Genomic DNA, 22,656 nt, shown 5'->3' on the forward strand with positions numbered 1-22,656 from the left:
CGGCATGAAGCTTTATGGTCCTGGTTTCCACATCAAAAGTTTGGCAATCACTGTATTAAGATAAATACTTGAAAAGAAAAACAAAACCCCGTCTTGTGTTATTTCAGCTTCTGTTGAAATTTGAACATTGCAAACTTCAAACATGTCAACTAGAAATACAGATTCTGCGATATTTGTTACTTGTAGTTGTTTACTATATAAAAAAATACTTTCATAATAACTTACATCTGACTGTGATGAGGATTAAAATGATGATTGTTAAGGAAGAGTTCCAGAACAGTGTAAGAATTGCAATATATACAGGTTCTCTTTTATAGTCTTGAATAGCTGCAAGTAATACTCTCTACTTGGTTTTAGTAGTATTGAATATTTCAGCTAATATTAGTAAGACATCACTTCCATTATCCTCAACAGCAGAGGGTTATCTATAGCAATTCTGGGCAGCTAACCAGAGAAATACTTCTAAATCTGCAGTTTTGATGTACCAGTTAGTATCTTGGACTGTAAGAGCACTGGGTGGCCAGTTAAGTGAAAAATGAGTTCTAGATGATCTTAAGGTCCTTACCAACCATAACTATTCTATGGTTCTTTAAACTTGTAATACAAGAGTAACAGGCCTGATTCTGTGGGTTTTAGTGGTCTTGTTTATCCCTCTTCTTGAACGAGGAAAAAGTGAAAAAATTCATGTGCTATATTATCTAAAAGTGGAACAAAAAAAGGAGACTTTTTCCCTCCCCAGTTAAAAGACTATAGAAAAGATTTTAAGAAAAATAGTCCTGGGAAAGGAAAAGAGATTTAGAACATGGAAGCACAAAGAAACCACTGGACTGAGCCAGTGGGTGGTGGTTGCTCCTTTGGTGAAGACGGAAGATAGTTTGGTGTAATGGGAGACTCCACTACATACCCAACAGTGCTCCATAACAAAGAGTTCCCATGACCGCTGTATGCTACTAGAAAATGTCATCTGGAACCATGCTGTCACTAAATAGGAAGAAGCACTGAAATTCAGTTCCACATGTGCAGTGTTAGCTGGGCCGCTCACTGGCTGACCTGCCACTTACCCACCAAAGGCAAGTGTGTATGCTTTCACCAGCATGACGTTCTGCAAGTTCTTGGGATAAAGTTCTTAGACTTTTGTACTATCAGAGATTTTTCAGTCACTGAATTCCTAGACATGAGCTCAGCAATGACAGAGTCCAACCAGATGCTGCACACATTCATGTTGATTAAGACCAGCAGTTCACACTGCTGGAAACACAAGATGTTTCACCATGGAGGGCAGATCAAGGGAAGCACAGCACCCACCAACACACTGCAGCTACAAAGGCATTTTGCAGCTGTGCTGTATGTAAAAGGAGGGGCTTCTGGAGACAAGGGTAAGAAACCCATGTAGGGGGAGCAATAAGCACTTAACTGACTGATGCTTTTTTTTATTAGTCCAAACAGAGGTTCCTACAAAAGGCTTAAGGAACCCTGTTTTTTAGATACTGATAGATATTATTAAATCATAACATCTACAGATGTTGCTCACAAGATTCCTTCCCTGTTTTGTCAGCTGCTGGTTGTGAACACCTACTAACCCACACTGAAATCCTGGAGCCACATGCTACTCATGCTGATGCATGAGGATCAGGATGCAGTGCTACACCACCACACTATACTTGTTAGCCTGTCATGTTTTAGAGGGTGAATCAGCAGTGGCAACCTTGTATAGTATTGTGAGAAGGAAATATAGTCTTCCTTAGGAAATAGTTGTTAGTCCACTTACATTGTTAGCCCCTAGCCTGTCCACCCTTCAGTCTGCTTGCCATTTCACGTGATGACCTCTGCAATCAAGCTGACATGAAGAATACGAGGCAAGTGCAGCTCCATTTGTGATGCAGTCAGGGGTGCTGGAATACCTGCTCCAGATCATCTGACAGGAACTCCTGGTACACTAACAGAATCAAATGAAGGCAGTTGCCTTCACACAAGTGATGTGCACCAGCAGATCATACATTACAGTAACATTCTTGAAAGCATGTGAGAGAAATCTGCCAGAACAGATTAGGCAGATCAACAGTAAGCTGTTGTGAAGTGTGGGAATATCTGGGATTTGTAATGCCATTCTCTACTCAGGATAGAAAATTATGGATGGGAAAAGTCTACATAATAGATAGCCTTAATCAAAGCACTCTTTTAACTAAAAAAAAAAAATCATCGGACAAATTCACCCACCTGACTTGCATAGTAAATATTAAGGAATTCTTGCTTTCTACACAACTGACAGATGAAAGAAATCCAGTAGCAGACTGAGCATGGCAATAAACAACACTAACTCCATTAACTAAGTTAACTCCACTAACTACCAGGGCTTTGTTTTGCTTTCTCAAAACATGACCCCTGAGACAGCGCAAGTATCTTTAGCCCCCCCGCCCCATCTAGAACGCACAAGTACCAAACCACATGTGACTAAATTCTTTTAAGTCTTAACGTGTAATACTATTTTAATAAGCAGTTACAAAGCCTTTCACAAGTGCAGATGAATGACCCATTTTCAAAGTTGCAACTAGGACTAACGTCAGCCTACTCCTGTAACCCCTTCTGATGCATTTGTATGACGTCTGCCTTACTGGCACAAGCAAGACACCCCTAAAAGCTACACACTTTTTGATGCTGTTAAACCTGGAAGCGGGCCGGAGCTCCAACCAACAGGCTCTGCGGGGCTGAGGGCCGCACACTCACACAGGCGCCCATACAGCGCTTTGCCGAGGTGTGAAGCGCCGAGCGGGGGTGGATGAGGTCCCTGCCTAAGCGCGGCAGAAAGCACCGACAAGGCCCAGGCACTGCGGTCTCATCCGCCCGCAGCCCCTCCTCATGAGTGCCCCGAGGAAGAGCAGCCCCCCCGGCGCCGCGCCACACGCACCTGCGGCCAGAGGCTGCTCCCAGAGGCTGCGGACCCGCTCGCTGCAGGCAGCCGGCACAGCACCGATCAGGTCCTGCCGCCTGCGAACGCTCACGCCGGGAACCCCAGCGGCAGCTACCCGCACACACCGCACCCGCCTCATTCAGATGCGCCGCCAGGCTGCGCCCACCACGCAGGCGCAGTGCGCCGGCAGTTAAAACTCACTGCGCCATCGCCGCCAGAAAACCCCTCCCCGGGGAGGGAGGGAGTGACCAGCACGGCGGTGGCGGCAGAGCCGGGTGGGGGGTCGCGGCAGTAGCTCTAGACCGGCTACCGTCCTGTGTTCCGCTCTCGCCCCGTCCCGGACCCCCCACCAGGCGCGAGGTACCCAGGCCGCCGCCATTTCCAGAAAGTTCCAGCCGCCGCCGCCGAGCACAGCGCGGTTGCCGCGGCGCCTGCGCGCCGCTCGCGCCCTTCCCTCGCCACTCTGTTAGGCGCGCTTACTCCCCCCTCCAGTCCCCGCCGCTGGCACCCTGCGAGCCCGTTATCCCCGTGCGCACAGGAGCGGGTGCGCTCCTCCCGAAGCGCCCGGCGGAGGGGAGGGTTGTGCCCGTGCCCGTGGGACCAGAGCAGTTCCGTAACGGACGTTGCCCCTCTCCCTCCCCAACGGCAGCCCGAGCGCTGCTAACGCCAGCGCCCCGTGTCCTGTGCGAGGGCCACGTGGGCGGGGCGCGGCCAATGAGAGCGCCGCGGAGCCCTGCTCGAGCACCGACGTTGGGGAAGGGGGAGGGGAGCGGCAACGGCAGCGCTGGGGAGAGGGAGGGAGGGCGGGCGGGGGAGGGGAGGGGTGTTTTCAAACCCGGCAGCCACAGCGGCCGGAGCCGGGGCTGAGCCCGAGCCCCTGGGCACCGGCGGTGCTGGCGGGCGGTGGCCGTTCCCCTGCCGGATCCGCCGCCACAGAGAGAGGACGGAGTAAGCGGCGGGAGGGGAAGGAGGACGCGTCCCGCCGCCGGCTCCCTAGAGAAGGTGAGGACTTGAGCGCATCTCCCCGACCCTCCCCGGTGCGCGGCGCGGCCCCCCCGATCCCACCTGCTGCCGCGGTGCCGCGGGGTGACGCCCCCTTGTCTCCACACGGCGGGCAGCGGGGCGTCCGGGGAGCCCTCACGGCGTGCCGCCTCAGGGGGTGTAGCCCCTACCTTGCCCTCCCTAGCATCGGGCACCGTGCCGCCCCTACCGAGTTCGGAGGGCAGGCTGCCGGGCACAGGGGGCACGGAGGCGGCGGTCAGCGGCGTTGGGTTGTCAGCCTGTCAGAGCCGCGGCGGGAGCCATGGCCGCCGCTGTCACCGTCTGGCGGCCGCGCCTCTCGCCCGCCCAGCCCAGCCCCTGCCCCGCCGTCCCGCGGGGGGCCCGCTACCGGTGCAGGGGGCCGGGGCGGCCGCTGTGGCGGGAGGCACCGCCGGGGCGGTGGTGTGGAAGGTTGCGGGGGCTGTAGGGGCGGCCGAGGCGCGGGTGCCGAGCGCGGCATGGCGGTGTACACACACTCATACACACACATACGTGCCGCCGCCCCGTCTCCGTTCCGGGAATTTCGGCAGCTCGCTCCAGCCTCTGGAGTCGCTCCGCCGCTTTCTGCCGTGCCGCCCTGCCGGGATAGCCTGGCCTCGTCGGATCGAGACCTGGGGGGAGCGGGTGAGGCGTTCCCGGCGGCTTCCGTTGCATGCTCGCGGCTGCCCGGCTGTTGTGCAGAAGAATACGTTGGGCTGCCTGGTGTGCCAGTGCAAGGCAGCCGCCGCTGGTGTGGAGCACTGTAACTCGCGCGGCACAGGTGACACTAGGCAACAAAGGAAGGGCAAGAAAAGAGAGAATGCCAGGCTCAGCGGCACGGTTCTTTATGTTGGTCTAGCCTGACTGCAGGAATATTGCTAATATTCAGTCTTTTATTTAGTGTTTGTTACGGACTGGATAGCTAACAAAAAATAAAGGATATTATTATTTATTTATTAATTTATTTATTCAAACTCCCAAATAAAATGAGTAGTTCGATATCAGTGTTGTCAAATAGAGGTCTTGTGGAAATTGTCTGGATGCTGTCACTGTGTTCTGTGCCTGCCTTCTGTGGGATATGGGATGTGGAGGAAAATCTGAATTCTATGCCTCTGAATTACAAGGTAGTTCATGGGATAAAGCAGTTCTTTAATGAAGACAAGTGAGTAAGTTGTGATTCTTGTAGGAACAAAAAGCTATCAGACAGATGTGGAATGGTCCAAATGTACTTATGTTCCAGGAAAAACTGTTTAATCTTGGAATGCTAGGAAAGGGTGAGATCATCATGTCTATAACAAATCATTAACTTTTATTAAAATAATTCACTGTTATTGACATGTCATGATTTCGGGGGAGGGGGTGTGAATTTCTGCTCTTGGGTTTTGAAGCAGCAATAGTTTGGGTGGTTTTCAGTATACAGGTTGATAGCAGCTTGATTGTCCTCACTTCTTACTCTAGGTAGGAACATGGTGAGCTACCCACAGGTGCTGGGCAGCTGCAGAGAACTAATGGCCCTGTGCTTGCTTTCCTTCTTCCACTGTAATCATTTGCTATAGTTCAGTGGATAGTAGTCACCAGGATAACAGATTGAATGAGAAAATGAGCATGAGCCGGCTTCAGTGAATGCTTGCAGCTTAGAAAGCCAACCTGTATCCTGGGCTGCATTAAAAGGAGCATGACCAGCAGGTCAAAGGAGGTGATCCTGCTCCTCTACTCTGCTCTCATGAGACCTCACTTGGAGTATTGTGTTCAGTTCTGGTGTCCTCAACATAAAAAGGACATGGAACTGTTGGAACAAGTCCAGAGGAGGGCCACGAGAATGATCAGGGGACTGGAGCACCTCCAGTATGAAGACAGGCTGAGAAAGCTGGGGCTGTTCAGCCTGGAGAAGAGAAGGCAGCGTGGAGACCTCATAGCAGCCTTCCAGTATCTGAAGGGGCCTATAGGGATGGTGGTGAGGGACTATTCATTAGAGACTGGAGTGATAGGACAAGGGGTAATGGGTTACAACTTAAACAAGGGAAGTTTAGATTGGATATAAGGAAGAAATTCTTTACTGTGAGGGTCGTGAGGCATGGGAATGGGTTGCCCAGGGAAGTTGTGAATTCTTCGTCCCTGGCATTGTTCAAGGCCAGGCTGGACAGAGCCTTGTGTGACATGGTTTAGTGTGAGGTGTCCCTGCCCATGGCAGGGGGGTTGGAACTAGATGATCTTAAGGTCCTTTCCAACCCTAACTGTTCTATGATTCTAAGATCCTGAAGATGAAGTGAGATGTCAGGGCATTTCACCTGTGCTTCTTACTTGAGGCTTGTGCAGATGTAGGGTGTCACTTCATTCTTTAGATGGAAACTCAGACTCTCAGCTAACCTTGTGACTTTATCGGCTGGAGACCTTAATGTCACCCTGTGTGAATTCAGTAGGTTTCTGTGCAAGGCTGAGAAACTGTCTTCGCAAATAAAATTACAGGGTTTGGGGTATAGCGGAATCCTTAGGGTAAGCCCATTGACCATCTGTGTCTTCCCCTACTCCCCCTTTAATATTTTTATTTTCCTGTATGTCTTGTAAGCTAAAATGTGAAGGCGTGCCAGTGTTTTTCTCAGCACCCAGGAGACTACTGTGGCATTCTTGTGGTGCTGTCAGTTTTTTGGGGTATGGTATGGGAGTTCCTTGTCTGATTTCCTAGGTTTTCTCTAGTAATCACTGAGTGCAGACAGTTTATCGCAGAGCCTTTGGTTCTTTCACAAAGATGACAGCTCAGTCTTTCAGATACAAGGATTTCTGCCATCTCTTTGTGTGTTCTTCACCCACCCAGAGGATTACTCAAAATTATTTGTGAACTCTGAATACTACAGACAGCACAGCTTAGGACAGATGTTGTGTAAGAAAGCAAGCTCTGTGCAACAAACTGAAGTTCATTTATGATTTCTTCCAGCAGGCTTGCACAATAAGTTAACTTCTTTGAGGAAAAGGTCTTCTAATAAGCAAGCTGAACGAGTGCTTATGAAGCTTCAATGTTTGTCTGGCATTAGTTGCAGGGGGTACTACTATGTTACCATGTACCTTAGGATTAAAAGAATATATTGAAAATTGAATATCTGTGTTTATTAAATTAGAGGTCTCCAGTCATAGTCTCAAACAGCAGATTCTTTGCAGCATTAGGTGTCTGAACTGCTACAAAACCCATAAACTGTTCCAGCTTTAACTTTACTAGAGGAAAAGTCCTGGATATCCTTGTAGTGGAAATGTGGGCACCTAGAAATGGCTGAGTTAGAACATCTTCCTCAAAATTGGGCATACACATGTATGAAAGCAAATGTGTAATGGTTTGCCATGTTTAGACAATGATGAAATTGACTGAAAGATGAGCGCAGTTGGTCCCCTGTAAAATAGGAAAAAGCTATTGACCAGAAAATATGTAATGATTAACCTGGTACCACACTGTTAATATACACACTCAGAACAACTTCTGATATTTTTTGGATCTTGTGAAGAGGTGGGCTGGGCATGAATGCTTCGTGTTTCTTCTTTTCTATGTTCTATTGCAGATGGAATAGTATAAATTTTGATTGGTCATTTAGTCTCCAAATTGGACTATATCTTTTTAACTACATCATTAGACTCCACTTAGACTGTAGCAACAGATGGTATGAAATAAATATTAGCACAAACTCTGTCTTGCATTTTGTGTTATGACACTGAATAGTTTTATTAACAGAACAACAGAAGTCAGAGCCCTGCTAACATATTTAGGGTTTTTTTCTTACTAGTTCATCATTACTCTAGAACTTAGAGAAGTCTTGGAAAGTTCCTCCAAAGCTTGTGGAGCCATACTTTGTATCTTAGCTGTAAGGCTGAGGACCTTTATTGCCACCTTGCGTGAAACCTAAATATTAATTTAAGGAGAGATTTGAAGTCCCTGATAGTATAACTGTGCCTTGGCTTATTTTGGGTTTCTCCCTGGATCTGGCAAAGCATCCTTATATCTTCTGCAATTACTTTCATCTTTAGTAAGCAATATTGAATGAACTCTCCTCAGTTTCATGGCTGCTACTTGGAGTGCTGTAGGAAGTGATAATGCCACAAGAGGTCTGGTTTACACTAAGAAAAGTCATTAGCAATGTTAAAAACAGAATTATGAGCTATATTGGAGACAAAAAATAAAAATGCAAGCTGAAGAGAAAGACTTGAGATATTTTCTTCCCTGCTCCTGTCATGTGCTTTCTAGTTGCTGGTAGCCTAGTGGAGATGGAGTGTATTGAAATTTCTTCTGTATCATGCATTTATGAGGCTGTGAAACATCAGAGATTAGAAATCACTTATTTCTTCTCTCTGAGCTTCAGAATGTATTAAGTGCAACAGAAACAAAATAACACTTTGCATTTCCGCTATTGTTGTGGTAGAACTCTTAGAAAGTTCCATTGCTTTGATGACAGTGAAAATGGGCTTACTTATGTGAAGACGTTTCTAACTATTTCCTTTCTCTTTCAAAGTCTTTTGTATTAGTCCTACTTAAAAATTGTCTGGCTTTTCAAACCTTTCAAACTCTGATTAATAAATAACTTCCTTAGCTGGTTCATGGAAATGCCTTCCTCTTGCTTATGTTTGCTTCAAGACTGTGTGCAACAAAGAATGCTAAATGAGGGCAGTCATCTTTCTGTGGTGCTCTGCTGTTCAGCAACCTACTAATCTGGGTTCTTACTACAAGTTTAGTTACAAAGGAAAAATGGAAAGTTCATGTAGTGATACTGTCTTTCTAGTGTGGGTAGTGCTAATCTATTCATCTTCTGACTTCAAGAAGGGACAGGTATCTTGACAGCTGTATTACCTACCTTTTTTAAATAAATAAAGAGTACTGTCTTTTGTCTGGAAAATAACTGCTTCTTTGTTTTCCAATCCCTGCGATTCTCCAGACAACGTAGTAAAACATTAATGAAGGTTAATTGCACTACTCGTTGTAGCTTTACAGCTCTAAATAGTTATACTTGTATGCAAACAGTGTTCTGGATATTCTCTGTTCTCTGTTTCCACTCCATCTGTTTCCTCGCAGTCTCTTTTCACCCAAAGAAAAATTATTTCCATAAAGGAACTGGCTTACGATTTTGTTCTGTTACTTTTGTGGTATGTGGTGATGGCCAAGAGGTGGCAATAAAGACCATAAAATATTTTGCATGTCTTCACAGTTTAGCCAGTACAAAAACCTCTGTTATCCAGCTGGGGACCTGTAGGTAAGGCTAGTTAGATGTTTGCTATTTTTTCCCTGCACCTGCTGCTTTAGGTCTTCCATATGAATGATAGCACTCAAGTGCACTGTTTACCCATGCTGAATCTTGCTAAAGTTGGAGGTCTGTAAGTAGATGTTGGCAGTTCATCTGCTTTTAGACCATGAAGGGCTTTTGCGTGGTTTTAAGATTATGTTCCTTCTGTCAGTGCTGCAGGTAAGTTGTGGGGTTTTTTTTTGTTTTGGGTTGGCAAATTATCATTAGCTTATGAAGATTTAAATGGAAATTACTGAGGTTCTAGTAATCACATATACAGTAGGTTACAGTCTTGTTTTGCAGATATTTAGAAGGTTTCCATAGTGGATGTAGATTCCTGTAGAAGGAATTTAAACTCAAGATAAGCAAGCCTATTGATAATTGAGTTTGGCAAAGTACTGACAGAAAGGCTTGTAAGTTTTACTGTGGTAGGCACTATGATAATGGAATAGTCTGTCTTAGTTGACAAAGGTCTACATAGTTACATCTAATTAGGATGCAACTAAAATTTACTTAGTTACATCTTTAAGGATCCACTAGATCAAAAGTTTACGCATCCACTTCTCCATTTAACTTAAAAGGGAGTATCATGTTATGATAAACATCTATGCAGGTGCTTCTTCGGAAGCTCTTCTTAGCTCATCCTAAAAAAGACTCAAGAGGAAGCAAGCACCTGTGAACATACAGGTTTTTAAACTTGTAGATTAAAAAGGAGGACTAATGAATTTTGCAATAAGTATTTTTGGCTCCTAAGAGCCAAGGTTCTTGGGCAAGCACAACTCATTTCTTTCCCAGAACAGATTTCTTCTTTATAGGATCAAGAATTTTTATTATTTTTATAATCTCTTTATTACATTTATTCTCAGAGTAAAGAAGTAAGGTTGTTTTCCTATGTAAATGTTTATTTTGACAGTTAGGTATATCCTGCTGTAGGACTATGATGTTTTTATTCTACGCAGCTGTCTTAATGATATGATATAACTTGCATATGACATCTGTACTCACAAGCTACACAGGTTCTTCTAGCCACCTGTGTAGGTCTTTGTTAGAATAAATTCTGTTCTGACTACATAGCATAAGTTGCTGGAGAATATAGAAGGCTTGAACTTTTTTGTATGTTGAACATATCAGCAAGAGGAGAGAACTGCCAGTAGACATGCTGTCGCTGGGGTAAAGAACATCTGCAGTTCTAATTGGTAAAACAGAGTCATAGACTAGCTCAGATCAGAAAACACCCCTGGAGGTCATCTGGTCCACCCCTCCACCTGCTCAGAGTGGTATCAGCTAAAGCAGATTGCTTATAGCCATGACCAGCTGAATCTGGAATTCACCCCAACAGTGTGAGTAAAATGTTAAGTTCTGATTTTAGTTTATTGGGATTCTTTGTTGAACCTGCTTTTGAAGGCTTGATAGGTTGTAAAACTGTCAAACTTCCTTTTTTCTTCTTCTTTCACATTTTTGTTTGTTTGTTTGTTTGTTTTTAATAGTGTGGAATAGGATTTTTTTTTCAACTGTTGGAAGTAGTGTGCTTTTCCTGACCTAATTTCATTTTTAAGAGTCAAAGGATGCATTCTTCCTGTACTGCCTGTATGTGGTAGTCTTGTAAAGCTGTGTTGCATTCTACGAAGTTCTGCTGCTTATTCTCAATGAAGTTTGTTTTTTTAGTGACTAATTAACTGGTTGCATAAATAAGAATTATTTACACTTCATTTCGCTTACTAAAATTGCAGTTTCTGATATTGCCGTTTTAAAAAAGCAAAGACAAATACATGTCTGTCCTTTCTACATTGTTTGTACTAGAACTTAACTGCAGAGTCCCTTCCAGTGCCTGCAACTCGGAGTAAGCCTATGATTGAGAAACTGAAAGTGAAAAAACTTTATTTTCTTCTGCCAAAGCAGAAATCTGAAAAGTAGCTAAATCATAAGTATTAATAAAAGCATTTCTTCAAAAACTATTATTTTATTACTGATAAAATTTGAAAAGAAAATTAATGTTATTTTTGATCTCACAGAATTCTTTCAAGAAGAAAAGCAACTATTTATTCAACCAGTTGTATTTGTACCCTTATCGTTCTGTTTGTTTCTTTCCAGCTCTTCCTTATAGAATGATCAGCCATATATGAGAACAATAATGCTAGTATCTTGCATGAAAAGACAAAGGGTTAATGCGAGAGTAGAAAAATGCAGTTGCGAATAAGACAATACTGACAAACATCTTCCAGATTTGTCTTGAATTCTGGCACCGCTTGCAGTTCCTTACTGGCCCACATGGGGGAATGCTGTAGAAGTAGTATATGTGGCTCAGAAGGAATGATGCCCTTTGTCACTGTGGGAGCCATCCCTGCCACACTGAAATGGAAGTCGGTGTCTGACTTCTGGAAGGCAGGTTTATCACCATTTTGAGGAGAGGCAGTGTGTTTTTTTGCGTTTGTTTGGTTTTTTTGTTGCTAATGTCAGGACATAGTCCTGTTCTTTAACAGTTGTTTCCTACATCTTGGTCCTCCCAGTTTGAGCCAGGGATGTGTACTTATGCACCTAAAAAGAAGCTTTAATGCAAGTCTTTCAGAATCAGGGAGCATTTTCTAAGTAATTCCTAACCACTCTCTGATAAAAATGGCATCTGGTTTATGTTATATGTAAGCTCCACAGACTTTCAGCTTTGGTAATTTAAACTGTTTCATTCTAAATCAGTTTTGTCAGAAAATATTGGTCTAAATGCTTTGAGTGCAGCACTCGATATGATAAAATAGTGGTAATAGAATGATGTACCTTTTTTGCAAGATAGTACGGGCTTATTGATGAAGATTCTGCTATTCTTACACAATCTGGGATGCCACTGTGATATCAAATGTCCTACTGTTTAATCCTTTTGAAAAAAATGGCATTTTTCCAATCCTATTGTGAAATTATTAATCACTTAAAACCGTGGTTTTGCAAGTTCGTTTGTTATATATATATCCAGTCCACATGCTTCACAATTAAGCAAGCTTGCAGCACTAAGACTTCTGTGAAATAGTGTATTATCCTGAAATCTTAAGCTGGAAGGACTTGTGCTCTGAAATTTTATCCCAAATGTAAATATCCATATGATTGAGATGTAAACCAAAGAGTATGACTGTAAAGACAGCTCCTTAGTCCTGTGTATTTTCTTTAACAAACAACTAGCATTTAGGATTTCAGACTTGTGAAACTATTTCTGTTCAAAAATAGAATTGAAGAAACCATAGTATTTGATCTTACTTTCTGTTCCTTCAGGTACCTTCTCATTCAAAGGTTCCCTGTTTCAGATATCTATTTATATTAAATATTCTTTTGGGATCCCTGTTGCAAAGCACCATCTTTCCCATTGTCTGTTTCAGGGTTGTGTGACCTGTCAGTTTAGGCCATGTTTGTCAACATTTTCACCCTAAACAACATTATATAAGCACATTAATTCACATAGTGTTTTTTTCTCCTTTTTTTTTTAAGTCAGGATATAGTTCAGTGTTCTAGGAGATACTCAAGAGTCAACTGGGAAAGAATTCATCCCTACTTCTTTTATTTCATACCTTTTCTCGGTATCTTACAGGGTTTTTGGAGGCAGTCTGTGGTGTCTTCTTTTGGATAGGGCTTGGTGCCTGTCCAGCATGGATACGTTTGGTTTACCTAGGGTTTGGGTCCATGAATCTAACTGATTCTTTGAGAGTCTCCCATCCTTTGAAAATGACACCTTTTTGGGTGCTTGAACTTTAATATTTAGTGATTACTATTATTACTGTGAGATGTTAAAGTAGAATTAGAGCTTAGCACACTCACTTTCTTTAATTCTTCCATGTTCACCATCTACTGGAAGAACATTGAAGGTCATTTACAGATAGCTGGTACCCTTTTGTTTCTTTTTCTATGTGATGTTCAGGGTTTTTTTTTCTCTTTTATACTAAGCAAGACTAGATTGTTTGGCATAACATCTGCAAGGATATTTTGACAAAATTTTAGCTTTTGTGATTTTTTTCCAGTGACTTGGCAAGACATAAACAGTAATTAATTCTATGAGTTTAGAATCCTGATACAAACAAGCTGCTTTGATCTTTTCCATATAATCTTGGTGTGCAGAGTGACATTTGCAGTGGGAGGACCTCAGAATCTATTTAGGACTGGAAACTTCAGAGAAAGTAAAGGAAGAAAATGGGAGTGTGTCGTGGAAGAAGTGAAACTACTGCTTCATGTCTGTATTTGTATGCTTCTTGCATAAAGGTTACTGTCAGTAACCTTTATGTTCTGCTGTGTCAGAAATGCTGTCTGCTGTATGTTAGAGTAGCACTTCTGCAGATAGCAGAATGTGATCAAAAGTTGATGGGTTTTGGCTGGGACTCCACTTCAAAGTAATGAACTGAGTGGAACTCTGGGGTTAAGTTACAATTGTGCAGTCCAGGATATTGCTCCAACAGGAGTCCTCTTGCAAAATTTGGAATAAGTCATCTAACTTAGGAGGAGGTTGCAGGAAGATAAAAGAGGGTCCCGTATTCTTGAAAGTTGAGTACTGACCCTGAATAATACCAAGTTTTAGTCTATTTTGGAATTCATGTAAGATGCAAGCTTTTTTTGTGAGCATTTGCCAACTGTTTTTCTCACTTGTGGATAACTGCTTTGACACTGTTTTACCTTTTTCCTTCAGCAGTGGTAGGGAAGAGGAGTTGCTTGCAAAAGTTGAAACTGAAGTCACTAGTAGCTATGGTCTAACCAAGTATAAAGTGCTATCTAACATGAAATAATCTGAAAAATGAAGTCTGGGTTTGGCGAATTGCTGAAACTCCTGACTTCATTAGTTCTGTGAATTGAAGTTGCCATCTGTAAAATGAAGGACATAATGCATTCTCATCTTCCAGTGATATTGTGAAAATAAATTAGTGTCTGTGAAAGGGCAACCCTAACCATTATTATATTCCCAGTTTTGATTTATGGATAGTAAGTTCTGTAGTGTTGTCCAGGATAGGTCTTCCTTTTTATTTAGGGTGTGGTTTAAAATAATAATAATTAAAAGTATTGCAGACATTTCCTTCTCTTTAAGAAGGTAGAAATCAAGACAGGCTGAAATAACAGGGAATCATGGTATGAGTAACCAGTGGATTCTCTTTGTCTGGAAGTAAGTGAAGCCACTTGTTGTATGTGCTTGTGGTCAGTAGTTCCTCAGAACATCACCAAGTTCTCAAAAAATTTTCACACAGCAAGAGAAGCCAGTTTCTTCAGTTGCTATGAGAATTTGTCTCTGCCAGTAGTAAGAATGATCACAAAGTTTTTGCCTTGAGTGCTACTTAAACCTTTCTGTAGGAGCATTAAGAGCTAAACTGGCTTAAAAGAAATGTTCAGCAAATGAGTATGTTGCTTTTCTCATGTCTAAAGAAGTATAAATAAAATCAGAGTTGTAAGATACCCTGAAAATCTGTTTTTGTCTTGTTTTGATTTTACTTCCAGAGGCAAATCAGTGCAAATGTATTGCTTTCATTCTGCCAAGTGAATTTTCAGAGTTTTAGTTACGTGTGTGACATGAGAGATGTTCAGTGCTACTTCAACAAGAGTTAGTCTCCTTACTTGCTTGACATTTATTGTAAGTGTAGTTGCAAGAAAACATTACAGAAAGAAGTACGGGTGTATTTCTAATGAGCTGTGACACAAAAGAGAAACCATCTCTTGCTCAGATACAGCTGTTATTGAAGCATGAGCTGTCTGAAACTCACAAACCAGTAGTGCTTCTAAAATTCAGTCAATCCAAGCTATAGATTTCAAAGCATATTGGGGTATGGTATCTTCAATTGGAGAATTAGATTTTGTAAATTAAATATTGGGCCAAAGTTAGTTTGTTGGGTTTTTTTTCTTATTCAAGTGTGCTGCTTATAAAATACAACTGCATAGTTTATATGTGTCTATAGTTAGTCAGCAGTGGGAAGGTTTTTATTCTCCATGTTTTCTTTTACAGCTTTTTTTCCTGCTCAAGTAACAAACTTAACCTGGTCTGTGTAACGTGCAAAAACAACTGAAAATGTCTGACTGACTAGATAACTGAGGAACTTGGATGACCTCCAGATGTTCCTTAACCTCAGTTATTCTTTAATTCTATGAGCAACAAAGTTCTTGTGTTCTTTGATAAGCATGTGTTTAGTTTTTTAAATAAGAGAGGCAGGGTAGAGCCTTCTTAAAACTTAATCAAAAAACTACAGATTCAGTCATGTTCTTTACTAGAGTGTATTTGTTAGAAAGAGGTAGACAAGTTTAGGTGCTATGATTAGCCTGGAAACTAAATTGAAGAGTATTGTGAAATCAGTGGAACTTGACACTTGAAACCAAGCACAGGTAAACTTTGGCTTTTAAAATAAGGATTTGAAGGTGTTCTGCGTTGGAGCCTGAGGTCCTATATAGGCAAGTGCAAAACCCCTGTAGAGTTTTGTTTGTTTTCTACATAGGAAAGAGTTGTATGTCCTCTCATTTTTTGCTCTTCCGAGTAGAAATTCCTAGACTATGAGATATGTTCTTTATTTTGGTAGGAAGTAGTGGTGAGTTCCAGCTAAGTACTGGAAAATCTTTCTTGCTGCCTAAGTGTCGGCTGTTTTTCAGGGACTTAGTCCTAGTGCTGCGTAGTGGAGTCTGGCATGCAATGAGTAGGTACCTCAGAGTATATTAAAAGCTGTTCTGGAGATTGAGTAGTCACTGCTTATTCCTGCTTCACTGTTCAAGGACACCCTTATAAAATGGGGTTAAAATATTCTGTTTTTCTTATTACAGAAAGATTTGTGCAGTTCTTAGATGTTTGGATGTCAAGTATCTAAACATTTCCTATCAAAATCAGAAGTGCTTTGACAGGGCAGCAAGTTTAATAGACCATTCCATGTATTAGCTAGGATCTGTGAAGTCCCCAGAATACACATATCCAAATTATGTCATGGCATATATTTCTGAAAAGTTAGGTTGGTGTTCTGTTCTCTTGGATTTTTTTAATGTATCATCCAAAATCTAGTAGGGAGAATTGTTGCGGGGGGGAGGGGTAAAGCACTTTTTCTGAGGTCGCACAATAGGTATAGCAGAGAAAGGAGTAGAACTGATCTCAGCATTGCATATTCTAGCCACAAATTCATCTCAAATATTGTGCAGATTTTAAAGGAAAACTGTAATAAAAAAGAATTCCTGTTTTGTCATATTTTACCATCAGATGCTGCTGTAAAATCTGCCAAATTTGTGACTCATGTCCACCCTGGGTACTGCATTTGCACTTAATACCACAACAGCCTGTTGCCTTAGGCACCATTAGTTTGAGACTGTGTTGGAGCTTAGTTCTTTCATCATAACTGTGACACTAGAATCTACATGGCCTGCACTGTCACTGTCATGTGTGAAAAGAGCTTGTGAATATTTTCCAAATAAAAAAAATGTTCTTGTCACCTTTCATTTGTGTAAGCCACTCCATGTACCATTAGGGCACTTCTCTCCAGCATACTAAATTGATGTGCTACCTAAAGCCAGTAGTATTTAGTAATTCATTCTGGTTACTGCTAGAGAACTGAATTGCAAGTCTAGGGAGACACCATGAAGTGCAGGGCAAAAAGTACCTAGTAATTTGTTAGGTTCATTATAGTTGATGGTCTTCTAGTGCATGCCACATCCCACAGGAAGGGATGATGGTAAAAATTTAGTCTTAGATAGTATAACATATTCAATGAGCCTCTGTTTCATTTTTTCTTATTCAAAATGTGTTTTTCTTTAAGCTTGTAAAGGATAATGTGCTTCTAGCCTGCAACAGGAGGTGGGCTTGCCATTAGGGATGTACTGCAGTGAATGTTTAGTCTGTTATAGCTGCACATGCCTAATGTATTTTCAGCTTTTGGAGAAAGTGTTTTATTATATAGGTCTTATACCTGCTCAACTTTGACTTTAGCACCCAGCAGTGCCCTTGATTGCTAAATGATTGGGAGGAAGAATTTTTTGGGAGATCCATATAGCACTGTTTTCGTAGGACCCTGCACGGTATCTGAAACTGGTTTTGCTCAAATGAAGCCTGTAATAGCTCTTTCATTGTAGAGGTCAAACTGCTGCAATGATTGTAGAATAGCTGTGTTTATATAGTTCTCTGCAATGAAGACCTTATTAGAAAGACTAAAATTTTTGTGGCTACAGTCACTCTGAAATTTTGAAATTTCAAGCCAGTATTTTGTATAATGTTCTAATGAGGTTTTGAAGTGCACATTGTGGGCAATGTCCCGTTCTTTACCATAATTTTGACATTCTCATGAGTCATCAGCAATGTTTAAGATTTCGTTTCTACAAGTATGTCTGTCCAAGGAGGTAATGGAAAACTGACCACAGTAATAAGTTGTCATCCTCCATTAAAGCTAAAAGGAGATGGAACGCTTGTACTTTTTTACAGGGCCACAGGAATGGCAAAACTGAATAATTTTGGTTTGTGTTCTATGTTCAAGGGGGGAAAAAAAAATCTTGTGTGTTGATCACAGTCTACTGTACTTTTTCCCAAGCATAATCCCTTCTGACTTGTCCTCTCAAGTTTCTCTGCAGCTTCCTCATCACAGTCGCATTCTCTCATTTAGTAATCTGAAGTTTTACTCCTCACAGGCATACTTCTATGGCGGAAATACCAGGTAAAAATAGAGATGCTCTTTTCATACATGTGGTGTTTAATTCCCCAAGCCAGTGTATGTTGTACTTGAATAAAGTCCTTCCCCACAGTCCCAAATTCCAGGTCTTGCGTGTCTTAGCGTGTCCCCAGCCTCTGACCAAAAGATCCCAAATAATATTTTGTTCCATCTTGAGCCATTTTTTTCTTACTGGACACTGTGTGAAAAGGTAGATGCTGATCTGGTAACACATGTATTGCAGTCTGACTGACAACTGGTTCATTGTATAGCAGTAGGTTATGGTTAAATAACTCTGTGTAGAGAAGCACTGAGTTCTGTAAGAAGAAAAAAATTGACAATGCTGCTACCTCTCCCATCACATTTCATTTAGTATTAGTAACACTGGAGTTTGTTAACAAATCTCTTTTGGAAAGAAATCTCTTTCTAAGTTGTTTACTGAAGGGTACTTTTATTGTGAAATAAAATACTGAAGTAATTTGCACTTTCCCAATATGAAGAAAAAGAGAACCCAAAGACTGTTTAACTTAGTTAAATGAACATCTTTTTGCTAGTATCTTTCTGCTTAAACTCTGCTCCTTACCATATGTAAGAAAAAACCCCAATTTTCTGCGGATTTCAGGCTTTTGTAATATACCCAGTGCATTAACCTTAGCTGCTTTTAACACTCCCACCAGAATGTAGATAACATTTGGTATGGCTGGGCGGGAGCTACCTACGTACTTCTTAATTAGCCAGTATGTACATAAGGGTTGGCCAGCTGGCTTTCTCTGAACAGAATATGTAATGTTGGCTTTTGCCTGCCTTTCTTTCAGTTCAGCTGTTCTTAGACATTTCTCTATTACACTCATCCACCAACTTCTATTTTCCTTTCCATAATAGTGTCTTAATAGCATTGAGATGCAGATCACACTAGTCATTTATAAATAATCTTGGAAGAGACAAAGTCTTGGGAATGGGAAGGGGGAGATGGCTAGGAGGAAATCAAATCAGTGTCTTAGTTTGAATCAGATATACACCTTTAAAATTACTATACTTAGCTCTCCTCACTGTGGTTTAGCTTGCTATAAAGTGGCATCAGAGCTTAATTCCTCCTGTTTTAAGCTGAGAGATGTGTTCAGCAATGTGCTGAAGGTGCTCCAACCTTTAACGTGTGCTTAGTACATGAGACTATGCTAGAACTAGTCTAAGGTAAAATTGCTAAATGTGACTAGTTTAAATTCTGACTTTTTGTTACCAGCTGTTCCAGTCTACAGATCTGCTCTTGTTAATTGTGTATTCCTTGCTAATGTGGATGTAGCCTTAGCTGTCATTTTAAAAAGTTGAATTTTAGCAAAACATTCTGAAATACTCCTGTCAAATATTTATAGCAGAAATTTTGTACAGTTGATTCATTGTTTCCCAGTCTGGAGTAAATTCGTACTAGAAGAGAGGGTTTTTTTTTTTTCTTGGAGTATGGCATGAATTCTCTGTTTTTTCACATAGGTGAAGGCATACTCTTTCATTAGTACTAGATGTAAGGTTATAAAAGTTGATAAGTTAATACAGTAATCTGTTGCTTTTAGAGATTTATTATATGCCTAATTTTCTGTAGCTACCTGTGTTTGAAGTTCTGGTGGTTGATAGGGTTTTTTTTTGGGTGAGGTTTTTTAATGAAATAATCCTGACTTTTTGTATCACTGGCTGTAAATCTGTCAAAATGCTTATATTTGTTACTCGAAGGGGGAAATAGATATTTTTTTTTTCTTTAGGTGAAAAATGATTGAGAAAAGTTTAACAGTATTTCAAATAATGGGACATTGATAACTGATAATGGATGTGCAGGAAATATGTTCAAGCATAAAGACATGCAAGCATAAAATCTGATTATGCACTTTGTTACGTGCAGAGAAGTTTCTTTAGTAGAAAGCAGATTCTATGTTTTATTGAAAAGCATGAAATAGATCAGTGTGTGAGAGAAAAAGCACAGCTGTGCCTGTTAGAGGAAGAGTGATGGTGCTGCTTGTTGTGACAGAGGAGAATAATTTGAATGTAAAGAGTTTAACACTCAGTTTAGGGTTCTGGTGATTTGAAATATGCCATCAAGGCTGCCTAATAAACCAGTAATTGCATTAAGAAACAGCCCTGAAGGAAACTCAAAGCAGACAGATCTAGGTTTCCCTGGAAGAACCTGCTAATGTTCTACATTTTCACTCTGAATGCAAATGTTTGTTGCCTGTTCAGAACATGAATTGAAATGGCACTGCATTGCAGGCAAATGGAAATAAAATTAAAATGAAAGTAAAATCACTTCTTCAGTTCAGACTTTGATTGTAAGATATACTATGTGATCATGGGTTGAATAATTTGCTTACGTTTCTGGACCATTGTTCTTATAAAAGAGCTACACTTTACGAAAAGAAATTTTTTTTTCCCCCTCAAATATTTGCAGCGTTTATATCTGAGAAGTGTTTCACAGAGGGATTGTGAAATACCAACCCAGTATATAAAATACTTAATGAAAATGCTGTCATGTGTCAATGTGATAGTTGTGATGGTTCTTCTTCAATAATCCAGTATGTGATACTCGGTTATAGTGAACTTCCAAAGCAGTTTTCTCTTCAAAACATAATTGGCTTGGGATCGAGGATTGAACAAATTCACATTTACTTCTGATCACGTGGTGAAGAAGATGGAAACATGCTCTGATTTCTCTTTTCATGGAATCATTGGAATGGTTATAGCTGGAACATGATCTATTCAAACTCCCCAGGTGTGGCCAGGGACACCTTCCATTAGAGCAGGTTGCACAGAGCCCCATCCAACCTGTCCTTGGAGACTGCCAGGGACGGGGCAGCCACAGCTTCTCTGGGCATTTTCATTTACTTTATATTTGTGTAGTGTTTGTGCTAACTCTATTATTTAAAAATACCTTTAGTTTAAATTTATTAATTTATTTTGAAAATGTTCTCACCAACCTCTTGCCCCTATACAATGCCTTATAGCTTGAATTATTTATTTTTGGGGTTTTTTTTTCAGTCTACTATTTTTTAAAATAAACTTTCTGCTTACTTGAAAAGACATGCCCAGGGAGGCTGGGCCTTTTTTTGCGGAGGAGCTTTTGTTCAGCTAATATGGTTTAGTCCCTGCTGCTGAGGCAAATAAGGGGAATGGAGCCAAGCCCAAGCTGATGAATTTTACTAAGCTCATGAAGTTGGGCTTCTTACTGTCAGTTCCAGGAGGATATAGAGAACAGTGTATTGCATCAGGAAGGGAAGCAAAGCAGGAATGGAGGTAGTTTCAGGGAGTCAAGCAACGTAAAAAAAGCAAGGAAAGAAAACAGCAGCATATGCAATCAGAAATACTTTAATTAAAATAATGAAGATAACTTTCACATTTAAATCTGTTTTAAAGTAGTTGTAAACATGATGATGTATACAATGGGAATTGTGGCAAGTGAAACTTAAAGAGGATTTGAGAGGCTAACTGAGGAAAACTGGATTTATGACTCTCTTCTTTATAAACGCATGAGAATGGAGTTATTTGCTGCTGTAGTAATACTCTTTAAGTATGGCGTAATCAGCACAGTATCATTCAAAAGTGTCTGTGAAGATACTCATTGCTTCTTTTAGGATTAAGAAATTTTTTTTTAAACTACAGAAAACTCACTCTAGTTTACTCTTCGTTGCACCAATAGCCTTTTTTTTCCCCCTCTGCATCTGTCACATAAAGCATATACAAAGAAAAGACAAATAACCATGTGCTTTGATGTCCCTTAAAAATGAACAAATACTGTCCATATCAGTAGGGCTGCAAAGATCCTACTGACACTACATAGATGAAGGAAATACACTAATGTTTCTTTTGTTCTGGGTAAGAACAGAACAGTAGGAATTTCACAATATTGCATCCTGTATCGTAGTGGAGACACGATTCAGATTATGGTATGTCAGACAGTTTCTAATTAAGCTCTTCCTGCTTTTTATAAGCTTGTAGTTAATGTTGAAAAAACCCAAACACCATGAAAACAATTCACACCACCCTCAGGTGTAGGGGAAATGGAGGAAAAGAGCAGACCTTAGTGCAGCATTTCCTAAATTTCTAACTTGAGGACTGAACATTTTAAACTTTCCTTCTCCTCTTATTCTTCCCTTTCTGTTCTGGAGGAGTAAGAAAGATAATACTTTGCTGTATATAACAGTATTAATCTTAGCTAAGTATTCTGTTAGGGAATTTCTCATAGTTTAGGTGTTGTGGGGGTTGGATGGGTGGGTGGGGTGTAGAAATGTGTTTAAATATGAAAATTTTATGTGTCAGGTCTGGTGTGCAAAACAGTTTTCTCAAAGTCATCTGCCAAAGAGAAAATATCAGCCTCTGTTGTCAGTTACCAATGTCAAACCAAAACAGTGGCCCTATAACACCAACAAATTTGCTACATGATGATCCCAAAATCTTAACTGTAAAGCAACAATATAAATGTCACTCTTGAAATGTCTCAGTGAGATATAAAATTACTACAAGACTCAGTAAGACTGTGATCACATAAGTATTTGTAACATAAAACATTAACTCAAAAAGACCCATAAAACATCACCAGCTTTATAGTGAAGTCAAATATGGTTTTCCTTTCTACATGAACTTTCTTCTTGCAAGAAGAGTAGTTCTTTGTTCTGTGGAAGAGGCAAGCCAGACCTCTTCCATTATGTGAATTTGTAATGACACTTGGCTTGGAGATGAAGCATCACAGAGCTCTTAGAGCTTCATATGCATATGTATTTATATATATGCATATATATTTATGTATATATATAGCAATGGCTTATATCATTAATTTACTAGACAGTGAAAATTAAGGCTTTTAGTTCCAGATCTAACCTTT

General features: G+C 40.9%; 1 protein-coding gene across 1 annotated transcript in view; it reads left to right on the plus strand.

The window, feature by feature from the left end:
• The first annotated feature begins 3,750 nt into the window (after positions 1 to 3,750).
• The window catches only part of ANKRD12 (ankyrin repeat domain 12), a 63,735-nt gene continuing 44,829 nt past the window's right edge, over positions 3,751 to 22,656 (plus strand). The window contains exon 1 of the mRNA XM_005153479.3: positions 3,751 to 3,910. The gene's annotated coding sequence lies outside the window, so the exon portion shown is untranslated. The remainder of the gene's footprint in view (positions 3,911 to 22,656) is intronic.

Source organism: Melopsittacus undulatus, chromosome 1, assembly GCF_012275295.1.
Source record: "Melopsittacus undulatus isolate bMelUnd1 chromosome 1, bMelUnd1.mat.Z, whole genome shotgun sequence".
In the NCBI taxonomy this organism is placed as follows: domain Eukaryota; kingdom Metazoa; phylum Chordata; class Aves; order Psittaciformes; family Psittaculidae; genus Melopsittacus; species Melopsittacus undulatus.